The sequence below is a fragment of the Astyanax mexicanus genome, chromosome 13 (assembly GCF_023375975.1).
Source record: "Astyanax mexicanus isolate ESR-SI-001 chromosome 13, AstMex3_surface, whole genome shotgun sequence".
Taxonomy (NCBI): Eukaryota; Metazoa; Chordata; class Actinopteri; order Characiformes; family Acestrorhamphidae; genus Astyanax; species Astyanax mexicanus.
The window spans coordinates 43,179,912-43,196,789 of NC_064420.1; the positions used below are offsets into that span (position 1 = coordinate 43,179,912).

At 36.7% G+C, this 16,878-nt stretch overlaps 1 long non-coding RNA gene across 1 annotated transcript in view; it reads left to right on the forward strand.

The window, feature by feature from the left end:
* The first annotated feature begins 1,310 nt into the window (after window positions 1-1,310).
* LOC125780672 (uncharacterized) overlaps window positions 1,311-16,878 on the forward strand; it is a 30,409-nt gene continuing 14,841 nt past the window's right edge. Inside the window, exon 1 of the long non-coding RNA XR_007423946.1 lies at window positions 1,311-1,409. This is a non-coding gene — a long non-coding RNA (uncharacterized LOC125780672). The remainder of the gene's footprint in view (window positions 1,410-16,878) is intronic.

Below are 16,878 nucleotides of genomic sequence, written 5' to 3' on the forward strand. Positions count from 1 at the left end.
TAGCTCCACACCTCCTTGCTAGAATCTGGAGAGCTCTGACATTTAAAGCATTTAAAGAGGCATTAATAACTTAAAAAGTGCTCATTAAAAAGCGTATTAAAAAACACTGTTTACATCCTATAACGTGAGCTTCAGCACCGAGCTTCAGCTCCAACACTCCTGGTCCCGGCTGCTACACTATTTTGAGTCTATATAGATAATGGTGGAAAAAACAATTTATCTGGGCAAATTATGCCCCGTGTCACCCTGTGTCAAACTGCTAAAACCTGGATTTCGGAACGCTGTGGGAGAACGAAGGTGTGCTATTCATAAGGTCAAAGGTAAGTACATTTTATAATGTTTTACTACGACAAAGGTCCATTTTACACCGGAGTTCTCCTTTAAAAATGGGGGCCATTTGGGAAGGCCATTTGTGTAACAGTAAATAACATGTACAAACCCATTAAAGAGCCCATGCCCACCTGAAACCCATGTGAGCCTCACATGAACACGACAGATAATCCCAATTAGATATTTTCCCCAAGGTGTTACCACACACAGAGGCTGACCAATGCAGAACACTAAGTTTATCCATTCATCTCACCCAGAAAATATGATAGGTTCAACTTCTAAAGAGGGGAATGTTTATATAAATATATATTTTCAGATGCAGGAAAAGGGCCATCTGCATCAGGAAGGATCCCACCCACCCAGCACACGCACTTTTTGTCCCGTTCCCCTCAGGGCTGAGGCTGCGGAGCATCAAGTGCAAAACAACCAGACTGAGAAACAGCTTCATTCCAGAAGCTGTAAGGTTCTTAAACTCCACCTAACAACACACTGCACTGACATACAAGGACAATTACTGTTTACAAACACTGTCACTTTAAACCGCACTGACACACTTTATCTTTTACTGCTCTTAATTCTATTATCATGATGCTTCATGTTGCTGCTACCTGTCTACGCTCCCTATTTATTTTTATTTTTTTGTGTATTTATCTTTATCTATTTTGTTCTATACTGTTTTTTTATTGTATTATTTTATTTTGTTATTTTATTTTATGTATGTATGACAATAAAGTCTCCATGAATCCTTGAATATAGAAAGAATTAGGAATACAACAATTTTCCCTTTATGTGCCTCAATGAAAAACAGGAGTACAATTTCCAAGGGCTGCAAAGCATACCTGTTAGAAGATGGACTATCGATAAGTGCATTGCTGCAATGCTGCACGACCTGACGTTGGTTGTACAAGAGCTCCAGCTGGTGGTGTGATTGAGGAACACAGCACACTTCAGCACCATTACTCACCAGAACTCACCAGAACTCTCCAACTGCTCATTATCACCATCAGCTCCTTACTGCTGCTCCTGTAAGTTATTGCTTCCCAAGGAAAAAGAGTTCCACAGGAGCAGCTGTTGTGCAGGTAAGCTGTATTTCTAGCGTTTATTTATTAAGACTGGTAGTTACATTTGTTAAAACAACAATACATATGTAGCTAGTTGCACATTTTCACAGTATAAAGTGTTGGTTATTTGTTAGTTAGGTTAATTGTGTGCTAACTCTTAGCTTAGCTAATGATAATGCTAACTAGCTAGCTAAGTGTTAGCAAACAATTAACAGCAGAGAAAAGCTTATTTAGAGGAGTAATGTGTGTAATTTACTTTTATTTAATTATTAGTATTGTTATTTTAAATATTTACACAATTTAGTTAAGTAATACGTTGGGCTTATTCCATTTCATTTAACTAGCTTATTGACTGGCAATGATTTTCTCACTAAAAGCAGTTTGCTTACTACAATAATTTATCAGTGTGTTTATTAAGTACGGACAAAATTCTCAATATACTCTGAAATATGTATACATATTTAACACAATGACAAATTTATTACAGTATGATTAAATAATGTCACATTGCACAGCTCTCTCTCTCTTAGTTTCTCTGATTTTGCTATTTATAGGTTGGAGTAAAATGAACATTGTTGTTTTAGTCTATAAACTACAGACAACATTTCTCCCAAATTATAAATATAAATATTGTCATTTTGAAAATTTATTTGCTAAAATAAAAAAGACCTCAAATAATGCAAAGAAAACAAGTTAATATTTATACAGTTTCATAAGTTCAGAAATCAATATTTGGTGGAATAACCCTGGTTTTTAATCAATTTATATGCATATTGGCATGTTCTCCTCCACCAGTCTTACACACTGCTTTTGGAAAATGTTATGCCCCTCCTGGTACAAAAATTAAAGCAGTTCAGCTTGGTTTGATGGCCTCTTGATTATATTATATATATATTCCTCTTGAAATAATAATATGCACGTCTAATTTTAATGGTTTAACAGGTGATATTAAAACATGTATTCACTATATCCACAGGAAAATGTTTTTTTTTTTTTTACTAGTAACCACTAAAATCAGCTCCTGTTATAGATGAAATATTTATGGGCATCTATTTTTACCCTATAGCACCTGAGTCTGAATGGGATTAAGACAGAGGCAGGGAATAAGTGTGAATAACAGAGGAAATTTATTTGAAATGTTGATATGTGTACATCCAATAATTCACCACCAGGGTTCAGTATTTGTCTAAGAATAGTTGTTTCAGACTGTGGTTCACAATTCTTGTTTTTCTTCCAAATCAGAAAACATTAATTTTCTGTTTTTCCTGGGATACACTAAAATGGGAATATCCATATACTTAATATGTGTAATATGCATATCTGCAGATTCTGATACACAGATATTACTAAACTATAGAAACTATGAATATAAATTAGGTATAGACTAGAGTTGCACGGTGTACCGAAGGTTCGATTCTTTTTCGATACTACGTCATCACAAACGATTCGGTTCTTTAGCGTTCGATGCTTTCGATACTGTATATAGCCCAGTCACTAGCTTCAAATGAGTCAAATTAGTAGGCGCGATTTGATTCAGTTCATAAGAAAACTGATTCACACCGCAGCAGTCGGTGTGGCAGGATTCAGATAAACTTAGTGTTCTGAACAAATGAATCGATTCACGCGCAAGCCAGCAGAGCAGCAGCGAGTGTAGAATGGCGACGGCTAAAATAACAGATGTCTCTCGTCCGCGACTTGTGGACAAAACGGGCGCGAGGAGTGAAGTGTGGGAAAATAGTCTGAGATGTAGGCATCTGTTTTTTATTTATATTTTTATTTTTAAATAAAATAACGAAAATAACGAAAACTGAAAGTGAAACTAAACTACTTTATTTATTAGCGCTGTTTTCACTCCCGCAGTTGTACAGCGGGGGCTGTTGTGCCGATTCTGTCCGCGAAGCGGGAGTCGGATTCAGTAGCGGATTCGGCACAAGCGCGGCGGCACCTCGTGGCGGTGTTAGTTGTAAGCGCTCGCGCTAGCCGCAAAATACGACAGAAAACACTGAGGGAGCTGCAGACTTATGTGTGGGACTAGAATATGAGCACGAGGAGATAAAAGAGAACCTTTACCTGTGAGTAGCTCACATCAGAACACGCAAATCTCTCTCTCTCTCACTCTCGCTGTGTCTCTTTCTCTCTTTCTCTCTCTCTCTCTCTCTCTCTCTCTCTCTCTCTCTCTCTCTGTGTCTCTCTCTGTCTCTTTCTCTCGCACGTGAACGCCTCCGCGTTTGACCTGCAGCACTGTGTTTAGCTGTTCTTAAAAATCATTTTAATTAAATAATAGTTCTATGCTTCTATGTTACAGTGTTATTTAACATAATTCTGATCATATTTCGCTCATTCATTTATCAGACAAGCACCCTGATCTCTACAAAGAGCTGAGAAGTCGACAGGTTAGTGGAGTTAGTCAAGATACACTCTGTCTGTAGCTTTACTAAGATTTACTAGCGAGTAGTAGTAAATCACATTAACACGGAGAGGAGTGTGCAGGAGTTTTGTTTTGGACCCGTGGTTTTCTCTATTTCTCCATTATCCCATTGGCTGTGAAACATGAACTCAAGATGTTCACGTTTTCGCGTTTCCATCGCAAATCTGTGGTCAGGCACGTAGCCTGCTTGATCGTTACACTGAACATGGGCTTATTAAAAATGGTAAACGGTTGATTAATAAAACGGAGCAGTGAGTGTTAAAATGAACATAACATTGTAATGTTCTTCTGTCTCTTTATTTTCCTTATTCAGAACTTAACTTCTGCCCGCCCGTCAGGTTCACATAGTCAGGCTACCATTACCTCTGGTTTTAGTTTTAGTTTTTAGGAAGTGGAAGTAGATAATTATGTTATAGTTAAGGTTATAATTAAAATGTTTCATTTTAGAATAAAAACATTTGCACCGATTGTTCAGTGTTCAATCCAGTTCAGTCAAAAATAAACATTTTATGTTCAGATATTTTTATTGTTTTTTTTTTTCTTCCAAGTATCGTTTTGGTATCGAGAATCGTGATACTACAGTTGGTATCGGTATCGAAGTCAAAATTTTGGTATCGTGACAACCCTAGTATAGACAGCCATCTAGGTCAGAACTACAGAAAAATGTAAAAAAGTCTTTTTTTTGTGCATCATATTTTTATTTAATTATCTGTAAAAGTCTAGGTCCACATATCTGTAAATTACTGACCAATGCCATTACATGGACTCACCTTCTAATTCGTTGTTTTTCTTATTCAATTTGTTTTCTATATTGTAGATTAATATTAAAGACATTGAAGACTCTTCTTTAATACAAGGCATTCTCACAGGGCACCCAGGAAAACTCAAGCTGCATGAAACTGCTCTTTTTCTAACTTCAGCTTTCTATCCCACCAATAAAAATGTACTTTTTCAGTACAGGTTTCGGTTAAGTGGGGCATTTAGACAACCTTTGTCGTCTAAACAATTGAGTCATCCACTCAAGCAAACCACAGCCATGGCTTAAAAATAGTACAATCAGCAAACTACGCTCCAAACTCCGAGCTTCTGAAAATGGCAAAAAACGAAACCATTCAGACCTAAAGAACTGCTCCTTGGACTGCAATTGTACATCATTATATGTACATCATTATTTGTAGATATAAAGTCACGTTGGGTAAAAGCTCTGCTAAATGCAATGTGATGTTATATAATGAAATGAAATGTAATGAAGACACTGAGATTAAAATACCAGGAGTGTGCAGATCTGTCCTCAAAGATACATTTTGTGCTTGGAAGACTCTAAAGTACAAAACATATTCTGGATGTTTAACACTTAATGCTTACTAAATAAGTTAGCGTGTGTTTCTATATAATTTTAATATAGTGTTTAATATTAGATTTACTGTGTACAAAATCATGAAAAGAAAGAAAACATCTGGAACACCTGGAATAGTTTTCTTAGTGTCTTGAAGGAGTTCCTGTAGGTGCTGAACAGTAGTTGCTGCTTTTCTTTAATGCAGTGAAGCTCCAGCTACTCCCAAATCACCTCATATTGTGGAGGACTAATACTTTTTTACTGTTTACTACATATTAACACTCCATGTGTGTGCCTTAATTGTTTGTATGTCTTTAATATTAATCTACAATGTAGAAAATAAGATATAAACAAAAACACTGTATTAGAGGGTGTGTCCAAACTTTTGCCTGGTACTGTATCTCAACAGAACACAGGCCATGATAGAGGCATTGTTCTCCCTGTTTTTGCATTCTCTCCATTGTTGCACCAGGAGTGGCATAAAGTTATCCAAAAGCAGTGTGTAAGATTGGTGGAGGAGAACATGCCAAGATGCATGAAAACTGTGATTAAAAACCAGGGTTATTACACCAAATATTGATTTCTGAACTCTTAAAACTTTATGAATAGGAACTTGTTTTCTTTGCATTATTTGAGGTCTGAAAGCTCTGCATCTTTTTTGTTTCTCATTTTCTGCAAATAAATGCTCTAAATGACAATATTTTTTATTTGGAATTTGGGAGAAATGTTGTCTGTAGTTTATAGAATAAAACAACAATGTTCATTTTAATCAAATGTATACCTATAAATAGCACAATCAAAGAAACTGATTAAGAAATTTAAGTGGTCTCTTAATTTTTTCCTGCGCTGTAAGTAAAGAATTTATCACTAGAGCTCATACGTGGAAGTATCCGCTGTAGCAGTTTAACTGTAGTTGCATAGAAGGATCTAGAGATGGCGCCATTGCTCTCTTGTGCTGTTTTTCTATGTGACTTTTAACATGGTATGTTACTCCTTTAATTAAGCCTTAGTGCTTTACCCCATCCTGACCAAATCCAATTAGTTAATTTAATAAATTGGGTGAGATATGCAAACACAGCGGCTGGGCAACTAATTACACATATAGATATACATATAGATACATAGATACATAGATACATACACATGTAAATAAATATTTACAACTCTTGTACATTCATTAATGCACATCCATATGCATACTGTATATATGGACAAAGTATTGGGACTAGGGGTGGGTGATATGGCCCTAAAATAATATCACAATATTACATGGCATTTTTGCGATAATGATACTGTTGGCGATATGAAAAAACACTGAATTAAAAGACTATTTGAAGAATATGCTACTGCAGCAAAATGAAAATTATTAGTTTCATACATATTGCACACCCCTAACTGAAATACTAAAAAAATACTAGAATTTTATCAGATTTGTAACAGAAGTCAATGATCCAGAATATCATGATACTAATAATGCACTCCAAATATCTCCATATATCCAGGATTCAAGTAAAAAAGATAATAATAAATGATACTGGACAGATATAATCTGTCTCTCATAGATATTTAATGGGAAATAAGAAGAGTGTGAATTTTTCTCTTGCTAAAAACAGCAAAAAAAGTAGTACCCTGATGTGATAATTAGGGGTGGGTGATATGTCACGATATTTCAGGGTATAATATCATTCACATATTAAAAAATGTTGGCTATATTATTGTGTCTCGAAGGAAAGCGCAGCAACTTGTTTCCGATACATCAGCTCACAGACGCTTTGTTCTGATTGACATCACCCTAGGAGTGATGAGGGGAAAGAGCGCCATCTACTGTACCCACCCAGAGAGAGCAAGACCAGTTGTGCTCTCTCAGGGCTCCAGCAGCTGATGGCAAGCTACATGACCAGGATTCGAACCAAACATGTCCTGATCATAGTGGAAGCGCTTTAGACCGGATGAATGGAACTTAAAGTAACCCATGTAAAAAGGATGAAAATGAAAATGTGTATTTATGACAATACACATTAAACATACATTTTCTGTATTTCCATCAAATTTATTTTCAAATTAAATGTTGTGTTCATAAAAAATATATATGTGTTTGCATTAAATACTTTTTTAAAATGCAATTTAGTGTAGTTTTATTTCCAGTAGCATTAAGGTGTACACAGTATGTGCATCAATACACAAAGTAGCACATTTAGAGTTTACCTCAAGTGTATTAAAAATGATGTTTAAAAAACACATACTTAAATCTACTTAAGTTTGCAGAAGCTATATGAAAAAAGCACTTAAAAGCACAAACTAATGCTTTTATGTTGTATTTAATTATAGCTTAATTACAACTGAAATATACTTACGTTTATACTTATGTATATAAGTTGTTCCCAAATAGTACATTTAGTATTTTTCCATGTTAAGAAATATGCATAAATGCACTTTTCTTTCACAAGGGAAAGACTTCTTACATTGACTTCAGTTGAAAGATGAGAAGTTTTTTTTTTGTTGTAAAATAGTAATTTGAAGATATGAAGTGCTGAAATGCATTGTTATGCATGCATCAGAGCAGTATTAAAAGTGTGCATGCATGCACATGGCTGTATGAGAGTGTGTATGTGTGTGTGTGTGCAGTGAAGGTGTAGTAATATTAGCACGGCTCTGGCGTGTCCTTGCTGGATTTGTAATAAGCGTGCTGCATGTATTATTCAGCGCCGGATTGGACAGGTTTCACTCTACTCTGCTGTCTCTCCTGCCGGCCGGCCCCTGGGGACCGGGAGCCTAAATTGCTATTTCTGCTTGATATATTCCCTCAGCTCGGCCCTTAGAACGGCCAGAGAGAGAGAGAGAATGGGGTGCTGGGTAAGGTCAGTGTGTAGCGGTCACTGTGCAGCAGAGTCAGAGGTGCACTGGTGTTTATGGATTTATGCATTTATTCTAATACTGTAATACAACAATGTCACCTCTCCTCCACTGCACTTATATTAAATAACAAAAGGCTGGTATGATGAAATTAACACTGTTTCACCTGGAGGATTTATTGATGGGTCCTAATTACGGATTACACTTTGATTTTCACAAAACACTTTTTTAAAAAATTACAAAAATACACTATACACTGCAAGAAAAAAAAAAGATTATTACATACAATATAATATGGCACACCCCTAAGTGAGATATAAAAAATACAAGATTTTGTCTCATTTTTATGATTTGTAACAGAAGTGAGTGATCTAGAATGTCATGATTATAATACACTCCAAATATCTCCATATATCCAGGATTAAAGTAAAATAAATGATACTGGACAGATATAATCTGCACGATATTTTAGGGTATAACATCTTTCCCAATATTGAAAAAGTTTGATGATATTATCGTGAACGATACGATATGGCACACCCCTTTTTCACACAATAATACACTGTGATTCTTCATCTTAAGTTCCTGTGTTCTCATATATGGACATTATATTTCTGCTTCTCTGCTCCATGATCTTCAATTGTATTAATTGTTTACCATTTGGCCTCATACAGAGACACTTTCCATACCATCTAGTGGCCATATGAAAACATTACACTTCCAATCACAATTGACTGAAAACAAGCTAGCTGGAATCCCAGTCAAAAGTTTTTACAGCCAGTCCAGACAGAAACATGGGTAATTTTTTTTTTATCAAAGTTTATGTTTGAAACCAGTTTATTTACTTACTGTAGGAAGGTACAAGTTATTTTTTGGACTAATTAGGTCATTTTGATCCCAAATGGCATAGATAGGTTTTAAATAATAAAATAAACTACTGTGCCCGTATGAGGAAGACAAAGACAAAGTTTAGTTTTTATTCTTGTTAGGAATAATCCCAAATAGCTAGGAGAAATAAAATATGCAGACCAAGCACTGATCTCAGGAGGTTAATGGAAATAAGTATAAATGCATGCATTCAGCCAATAAATGTAATTAAATTCAATCAAATTCAATTGAATTAAATTTTTTATGGTGCTTTTTACAACAAAAGTAGTCACAAAACAGCTTTACAGAGTAAAAACATGTACACACCTCTTATGATCATTATGATCAGTAGAATTAGAAAACAATAGAAATTGTTCTCTAAAAATAGTTAAAAATATATAATAAGTTAAAATAATTCATATTTTAATTCATCATTCATATTCTTATCTGCTGGTCAGGGTGGTGGGAAGCACAAGGTGGACAGGATTCCTGATCTTTGCAGGGTACGTTCAAATAATTTAAATTTATGTATGTATATATATATACATTTGAAATATCACAAAAATAGTATACATTTGCAAAAAAAGAATATCTCAGATTTTTTGACATAACGTCAGCAGTTGCAGGAGTTGTTCAAGTTCCACCAGAAGCTCATTGGATTTACTTTAATGAAGGACTGATTAAAAACTAGAAATTTGTTTTGGTCCATTAGTTGTACAAATTTAAAGAAAAATGGAGATACAAGACCATATATATGGCCCTTGTAGTAAAAGAAAAAAGAAAGAAAAAAAAGATAACTGATCCTTTTTAAGTAAACGGGTTTTAGCTGGATAGCCTTTAGTAGTTTCATTGGCCTCCCTCCAGATGCGGTTTCATAGCCTGAGCTGTGAGCTAATTACACCTTTGTTGCTAATGTTTCTGCTAATAAACCTTGTAACTGAGGTCAGTAGTTTAGCCGGGGCCTTTTTTCAGCATTTATTTGGCCTGTTAATGGCAGGCTATCAGATTCCTATCTCTCTTTCCTGTGGTTGGCCCTCTCGCTGGCCCGCTCAGCGCCGTAGCCTGGAGGAGAACAGGGCTGAGGTGAGCATCTGGAGGAAGCCCTGCTGAATGGGGCCCTTTATGCCTCAGCCTGCGCTTCAGCGAGCTCGAGCCGAGCGGGGGTGAGGGCCCAACTCCGTCCTTCTTCACTCCCTACTCTTCTCTTCCCTCCTCACACTCTTCCTGCACTGTCATCTCCTCCTGTACTCCTCTTCTCACCTTTCACTCATCTATTTCTCTGAAAGACTGAACCAGAGTCTGACCAGGTTCAGGTGTTTGTTATATTGTTTTATTTAGTTACATTTGGTCCGGTTAGTTTTGGTTTTACCTTCATCTTTTAAGTGAGCAGATTAAAGAACTACTTTTCTACACCTGGTGATCATCGCCTGTGGGTGGAGTCTCCCTATTTAAGGGTTTAGTCTTGAGGTCTAGTAATTTCTATTCATGCAAAACCAGCTTCCTATATGTTTAAATGTTGTTAAAAAGGGGGAAAGACTAGAATACTCTAAACTGAGGATCTAATTATTATTTGAACAACATATGTTACATCACTGATAAAATCTGACAAACATCTTATGAACAGTTTGTAGCATTTGGCTCAAAAATGTGCAAATAACACTTGTTATTTTTGTTATGGCTACTGCGCCTGTGCAGATCTCCATAGCAGGCACAAGCAGCAAGCTGACTTTTTTTTTTTTTTTTTAAACACTAAATACCATAACTTACGGGCAATAAGACGATTATTATTCACACACTTTGAACACTGTGGCTTTTATAACACACACAACAGCAACTTATGGACAGGTGAGGCCTGTATATGTACAAATTCTTTTTTCTAGTTGGTGCGGCTTACAATCAGGTGCGCTCAATAGCTCAGAAATTGCAGTAATAATTTATTAATTTCAAGAATACTGCTGAAACAAAATAAAATAAAATTTTACTTTATGTAAGTATAGAACAAAAAGTAGAAACAAAAAAAGTAACTTAAAGTAACTTAATAATAATAATGTAACAATTGAAATAATGTATTGTACGAATAAAATAATTACCACAATACTAAAGTGCAGAATATTTGGTGCATGCATATAAACTGCAAACATAAACCATTATACAAAATAAAGCTTAAAAATGCTTCACTAAAATGCTAATAATAGACTGTACTGTGTATGCTATGACATGGCACACTCCTAGATGAGATGTCCTCTGGCATCATGATCTATATGTAAAGATGTTCGCATTAATAAAAATGTAAATCAATTAATTAAATTAATTTGATTAACATTATAGCCCTAATTCAGAAGCATAAACTGCTAGCATAAACCATTATACAAAAAAAAATCTTAAAGTTTTGTTGTGAATAATTGGCTGTTGCTGTTATCACAATATTGAATTTTGGTTAAAATCAAGATAATATTGTATCAAAATATACTGTGTATGATATGACACGGCACACTCCTAGATGGGATGTCCTCTGGCATGTTCTATATAATTTTAGCACTAATAAAACAGTAATTCAGTTAATTTAATTAATTTGATTAACTTTCAAGACCTAATTCTGACCAAACAGAATCCAAGTCCACAGGTCTGTCTCACATAAGGCAGGTGAGAAAGCTCTCTCTCTTTCTCTCTCTCTCTCTCTCTCTCTGTCTCTCTTTCTTTCTCTTCCTTTTTACTCTCTATCTTGAGTTCTGTCCTTTTGTTCCTCTGGATAAAAAACACACACACACACACGAGTCGGGGATCGGGCAGCAGGTTGTATAAATGAAATGGAGAAGGGCCAGGGTCTGAATCGAGCGGGCAGATTTATAGACGACTATAGAGGCCCGGTGGTCCTCCAGCGTGTATAGGAGACTATATATATAAAACCGGCTGGGCTGTGCTGTTACAAGATCATAAACTACTAACAAAGCTCTCCAAAACAAAAAGCCATCTACTGCATGAGCATTGCATTGGGCAGGAGGCGGGGTACAGGGGGGACGCAGGGGGGTAGGGGGGTATATATGTCCTTATGTGGATATACATCAGCTGAACTATTGTCACAGGTTGGACGGATCTCTGAGATGAGTAGAGTCACAAGGTCCAACCCCATTGTGAAATGCTGGTGCATCTCAAGGTCACATCCTCAGGGATAAATGAAACAGAGATGGAGGGAGCGAGTGAGAGAGTGAGTGAAAGGACGAGAGTGATAGGCACTCTTGTGAAAGCAGCCCTGTCGTATTCATTCCTTATCGTTATTAGTGTTGCAGCTCTCACAACTTGTTTTCTCTCCTTATGTTCTCTATAAAACATGCAGCCAGGGCAGCTGTGTGCTGGCAAGAGCCTAACAATAAGAGATTTTGGGCTGAAACTGAATGAAATAAAACATTTATGAGTTTGTAGGTTATCTTTTTTTTAACAAAAGCACAAAAAGAAATGTTACTATCCTAGTCCTGTACAGCTCATAAGCTTTTTAGCTTGACAACAGTGTGTTTCTTACCATCCTTAAAGGCAATTGTTCAGGACGAATTCTGTAGTCTTTTAGCTTATAAAATATCACAATTTTAGGGGTTACAAATAAATATACAGCTCTGTAAAAAATAACAGACAATTTCTTTGATTTTTTCCTTTGAAAACCTCTGGAATATAATCAAGAAAAAGATAGATGATCACAAGTCATCAGACCAAGCTGAACTGCTTGAATTTTTGCACCAGGAGTGAGTAGCATAAAGTTATCCAAAAGCAGTGTGTAAGACTGGTGGAGAAGAACATGCCAAAATGCATGAAAACTGTGATTAAAAACCAGGATTATTCCACCAAATATTGATTTCTGAACTTTGAATATGAACTTGTTTTGTTTGCATTATTTGAGGTCTGAAAGCCCTGCATCTTTTTTGTTATTTCAGTCATTTCTGATTTTCTACAAATTAATGCTCTAAATGAAAATATTTTAATTTGAAATTTAGGAGAAATGTTGTCACTAGTTTACAGAATAAAACAACAATGTTACTTTTACTCAAACATGTACCTATACATAGCAAAATGAGAGAAACTGATTAAGAAACTGAAGTGGTTTCTTAATTTTTTTCAGAGCTGTATTGCTCTATACCCGGGGTATTTAATTAGAATTCAGTACGACCAGTTAGAGAAAATTTCATCAGTCCAAGGTCCGGATCTCCGTCATTTTTAACTTATGATTCAGATAATAAAATGCCTCTCTGATTTTGTGTACGTTCCTCCTCTGTATCTCTCTCGCGCTCGGCGTGTCTTTAGTTTCCCCCTGTTCTCGTTTTTCTGCCAGTTCTCGGGCTCCCTGTCTCCTTATAAAGGCATTTTTTCCCGGACGCGTCCCAATTCACTAGCTGGGGCAACGGTCTGCACATATCTGATTGGCAGAGGAGAGCGTTTGGTGATCTTACAGCACACTTGATTGGCCTGCGTGAGGTTACTGCGCCGCAAGGCAGATAAACCATAAAGTCAAGAAAAGTTCCACCGCTTTAAATGAATACTGTCAGAATTAAATCCTTCTCTGTAGTTTATGGGTTTGGGTCCGGATTGGACAAGGTCTGGGTCCGGACCCGGACCGTGGTCCACCTATTAGTGACCCCTGCTCTATACTGTAATAATGTTATCAATTTGAGGTTAATTTGGAATAGTCATAATTTTAAAAAAGTATCACAAGTTGTCGATATTTAGGTATGTTCTGTGCAAAAGTGTTAAAAGTATTAACATTCATTACTCAAGCTTTTTACTCAAGCTAAAGAGGAAAATTACTGGTTTCAAAACTACTTAAAGTATAAGAGTAAAAGTAATGTACAGAGAAAAAAAGAAAGGCCATTAAGGACAAAAGCTTAAATGTGCAGGTGTGATGGATCACAGTATAAAGCAATAGGTTGTCGGAATGATATATTTTTATACTTCTCTATATCCCATCACAATCAGATTCACTCTGGATGGAGAGATTTATCTGGATAGGGGTTTTATTTTTGAACAATGAGAAGCCGGAATGAAAATTAGCTGAAATGAAATAAAAGTAACAAGGCTATTTTTTTTAAATGTAAGGATTAGAAACAAATATATAAAAAATATAATTACTGAAGTAAAGTATAAATAACCAACATTTCTACTAATATAAGGTAATGAAGTATCTGTACTCTGTTATTTGACACCTCTGCATCTGTGTGAGTGTAATTTGGAGAGGTTACTTCCTGTGTGGAGCTCTCCTAAAAGGGGTTACTTCCTGTGTGTGGTTTGAGCCTGTAGAGAGTGAGGGGCGGACCCTCGCGCCCCCTCCCAAGCTGAAATCCTGTTAACCCGTGACCTATCACTTGACCCAGTGAAGTGTTGCGGTGGATAAGAATCAAGAGTGAAACAATAAAACACTAAGTGGAGAAATCGAAGGTGGGCGAGTCTCGGAGGGGGAAAGTAACTCTCCTTTTTTCCGGATTCTCCTTTAAAGCCTCTCGGCTCTGTAGAAAAGAGGATTTTTAAAAGCGTATAGCTGCGTTTCTTTAGGATCTGGGAGAAGGACACTGACGGTATACTGGAAAGACTGGGAGCTTCTGTTTCTCTGAGCTTCCTTTTCTTTCTCTTCTTCAGTGACTGACGTCTGATTGGGTGATGACAGAGTTTTGATGGCATTAGTGAAGGTCTGTTCCACCAAGGACAGCAGGCCTCTTTAGCTGTCAGTGCTGTGATGGCTTGCTAGACACTTTCTCCTTCACCCTCCTCTACCTCTGATCGTCACTCCTCTTATCACCTGCCTGATGTTTCTGAGTGCTGTAGCCGTGCAGCTGTGGTGTGTGTGTGGTTCTAGAGAGATGTACAGTTTTTGGTGTTGTGAAGGTGTATGTAAAGTGGATATCAGTAAAATCCACTGTTTCACTTAAAATGGATTTTATATATGTTTTATTTTATATTTAGTAACAATGTAGTCAGTTAAGTTCAACATTTTGTGGCTTATCATTTAATATTTTACTTTTTTGTGCCTACATTGTAAATGAATAATGAAGTCATCCAGACTAGAAAGAAACATATAAGGAATCATGCAGTAAACTTTTAGGTGCTCTCATCTGGGGAGCTGTTAGCTTGCAGTTTCTGAGGCTGGTAACTCTAATGAACTTATCCTGTGCAACAGAGGTAACTCTTGGTCTTTCTTTCCTGGGGCGGTCCTGATGAGGGCAAGTTTCATCATAATAATAAGTTGGAGACCTGTCACTGAACTGAGATTCTTCAAGTTGAGCATTCCATGGCTTTTACAAGGATGTCTAAAATTATAACACTTGCTAAAAAAGTCAACAAACAAAGGTTACAATTCAGATCATAGATCATATGCTGTATCTCTTTTAGTTTCTTTTAAATGCTTAAAAATACAGTCACGATCAAAAGTTTGGACATGTCTTAAATTCAGTGTCTTTTAATTATCTTAAATTGTCCCAAATCTTCTTTATTAAACTATGAAGAAAAACATTATGAAATTATTTAGTAAATAAAAATTTCATTAAAATTACATTTTCTGATTGATAGAGAATTACTTTTTGGATGAGTTTTGGATTTGGGAATGGTGCAGCCTAACCTTACTGACATATTTATTTTTGATACTGAATGCATTCAAATCCTCAAAGCAATGCTGTGTCTAAAATCTTGTAGAAAGTCCTCTGTAAACAGTAGAAACAGATACTCCAACAAAAATAGAATAGAATCTTTTTAATACCTACTTAAATTCAGAATTAAGAATTGATGAGCGTGTTTGGGTAGAGCATTGGCAAGAACTTGGCAAAACATTATGTACTAGTTCTATATTTTAATTAATTAGAATATCAATGAGAAGTTACTTCATTTCAGTAATTCAGTTTAAAATGTGAAACCCATATATTATATAGAAATATTACACACGGAATTTATTTTAAGCGTTTATTCCTTTTATTGTTTACCAAAATAATTGGTACTTTTGGCAGTGTGGGCAGTGTGCCAAGTCCTGCTGGAAAATGAAATCCGCATCTCCATAAATGTTGTCAATAGCAGAGGGAAGCATGAAGTGCTGTAAGATTTTGCGGGAAAACAAAACTGCACTGACTTTAGACTTGATAATAAAACACAGTGGATCAACACCAACAGATGACATGTCTCTCCAAACCATCACTGATCATCAGTAAATTTTACATTTCATTTGTAAATCAAGGGACCAGAGTCTGGAGGAAGAGTGGAGAGACACACAGTCCAAACTGCTTGAGGTCTAGTGTGAAGTTTCCACCAATCAGTGATGGTTTGGAGAGACATGCCATCTGCTGGTGTTGATCCACTGTGTTATAACAAGTCCAAAGTCAGTGCAGTTTACTTTGCATCCAATCAGAAAAGTAAAACTTCTGAAACCAATCTTTGCATCTAAAGTAATACACAAATACTGTGTTTTTAAACTTGATACACTATTGCAAAACAAAATATTGCGATACTTCGACATAACAATATTATCTGAAACCGCTATAGCAGGTGTCCCAATACTTTTTCCTCCGCGGCGTACGGAAACGAGCAGACGCGTCTGAGTGGCCAGCGCATATGCACCACATAGTGATTTGATTTCCAAGGCCAGGAATGGCAGATTAGGCATAAATCCCCCCAAGTAGATAATCCACTCATCTCTGGGTCTCATGCATTGAGGAGCTCTCATAATTGCGGTGGCGTGCCGGTGAGCGGGCCGGGGAGCTCGGCTTACGGGCCTGCGGAGAAAAGGCAGCTCTGCTGGAATAATGACAATCGGGCCAGAGTATTAAACGCACCAGTGACCTGGGCTTTTCCCCTGTGCGCCTCGTCCCATTGTGCCGCGCTGATTGATGTTGACTGGGGTCACCTAAGCCTGAGCGCAGAGGCACTGTGTGCTGCGCACGGGCCTAAACGTTTACATACATTCCTTTTACACACACATGCACGAGCACACGCATAAATACACCGGGCCACAGGGGCACGACCGCGGCCAGTGCGCACACATA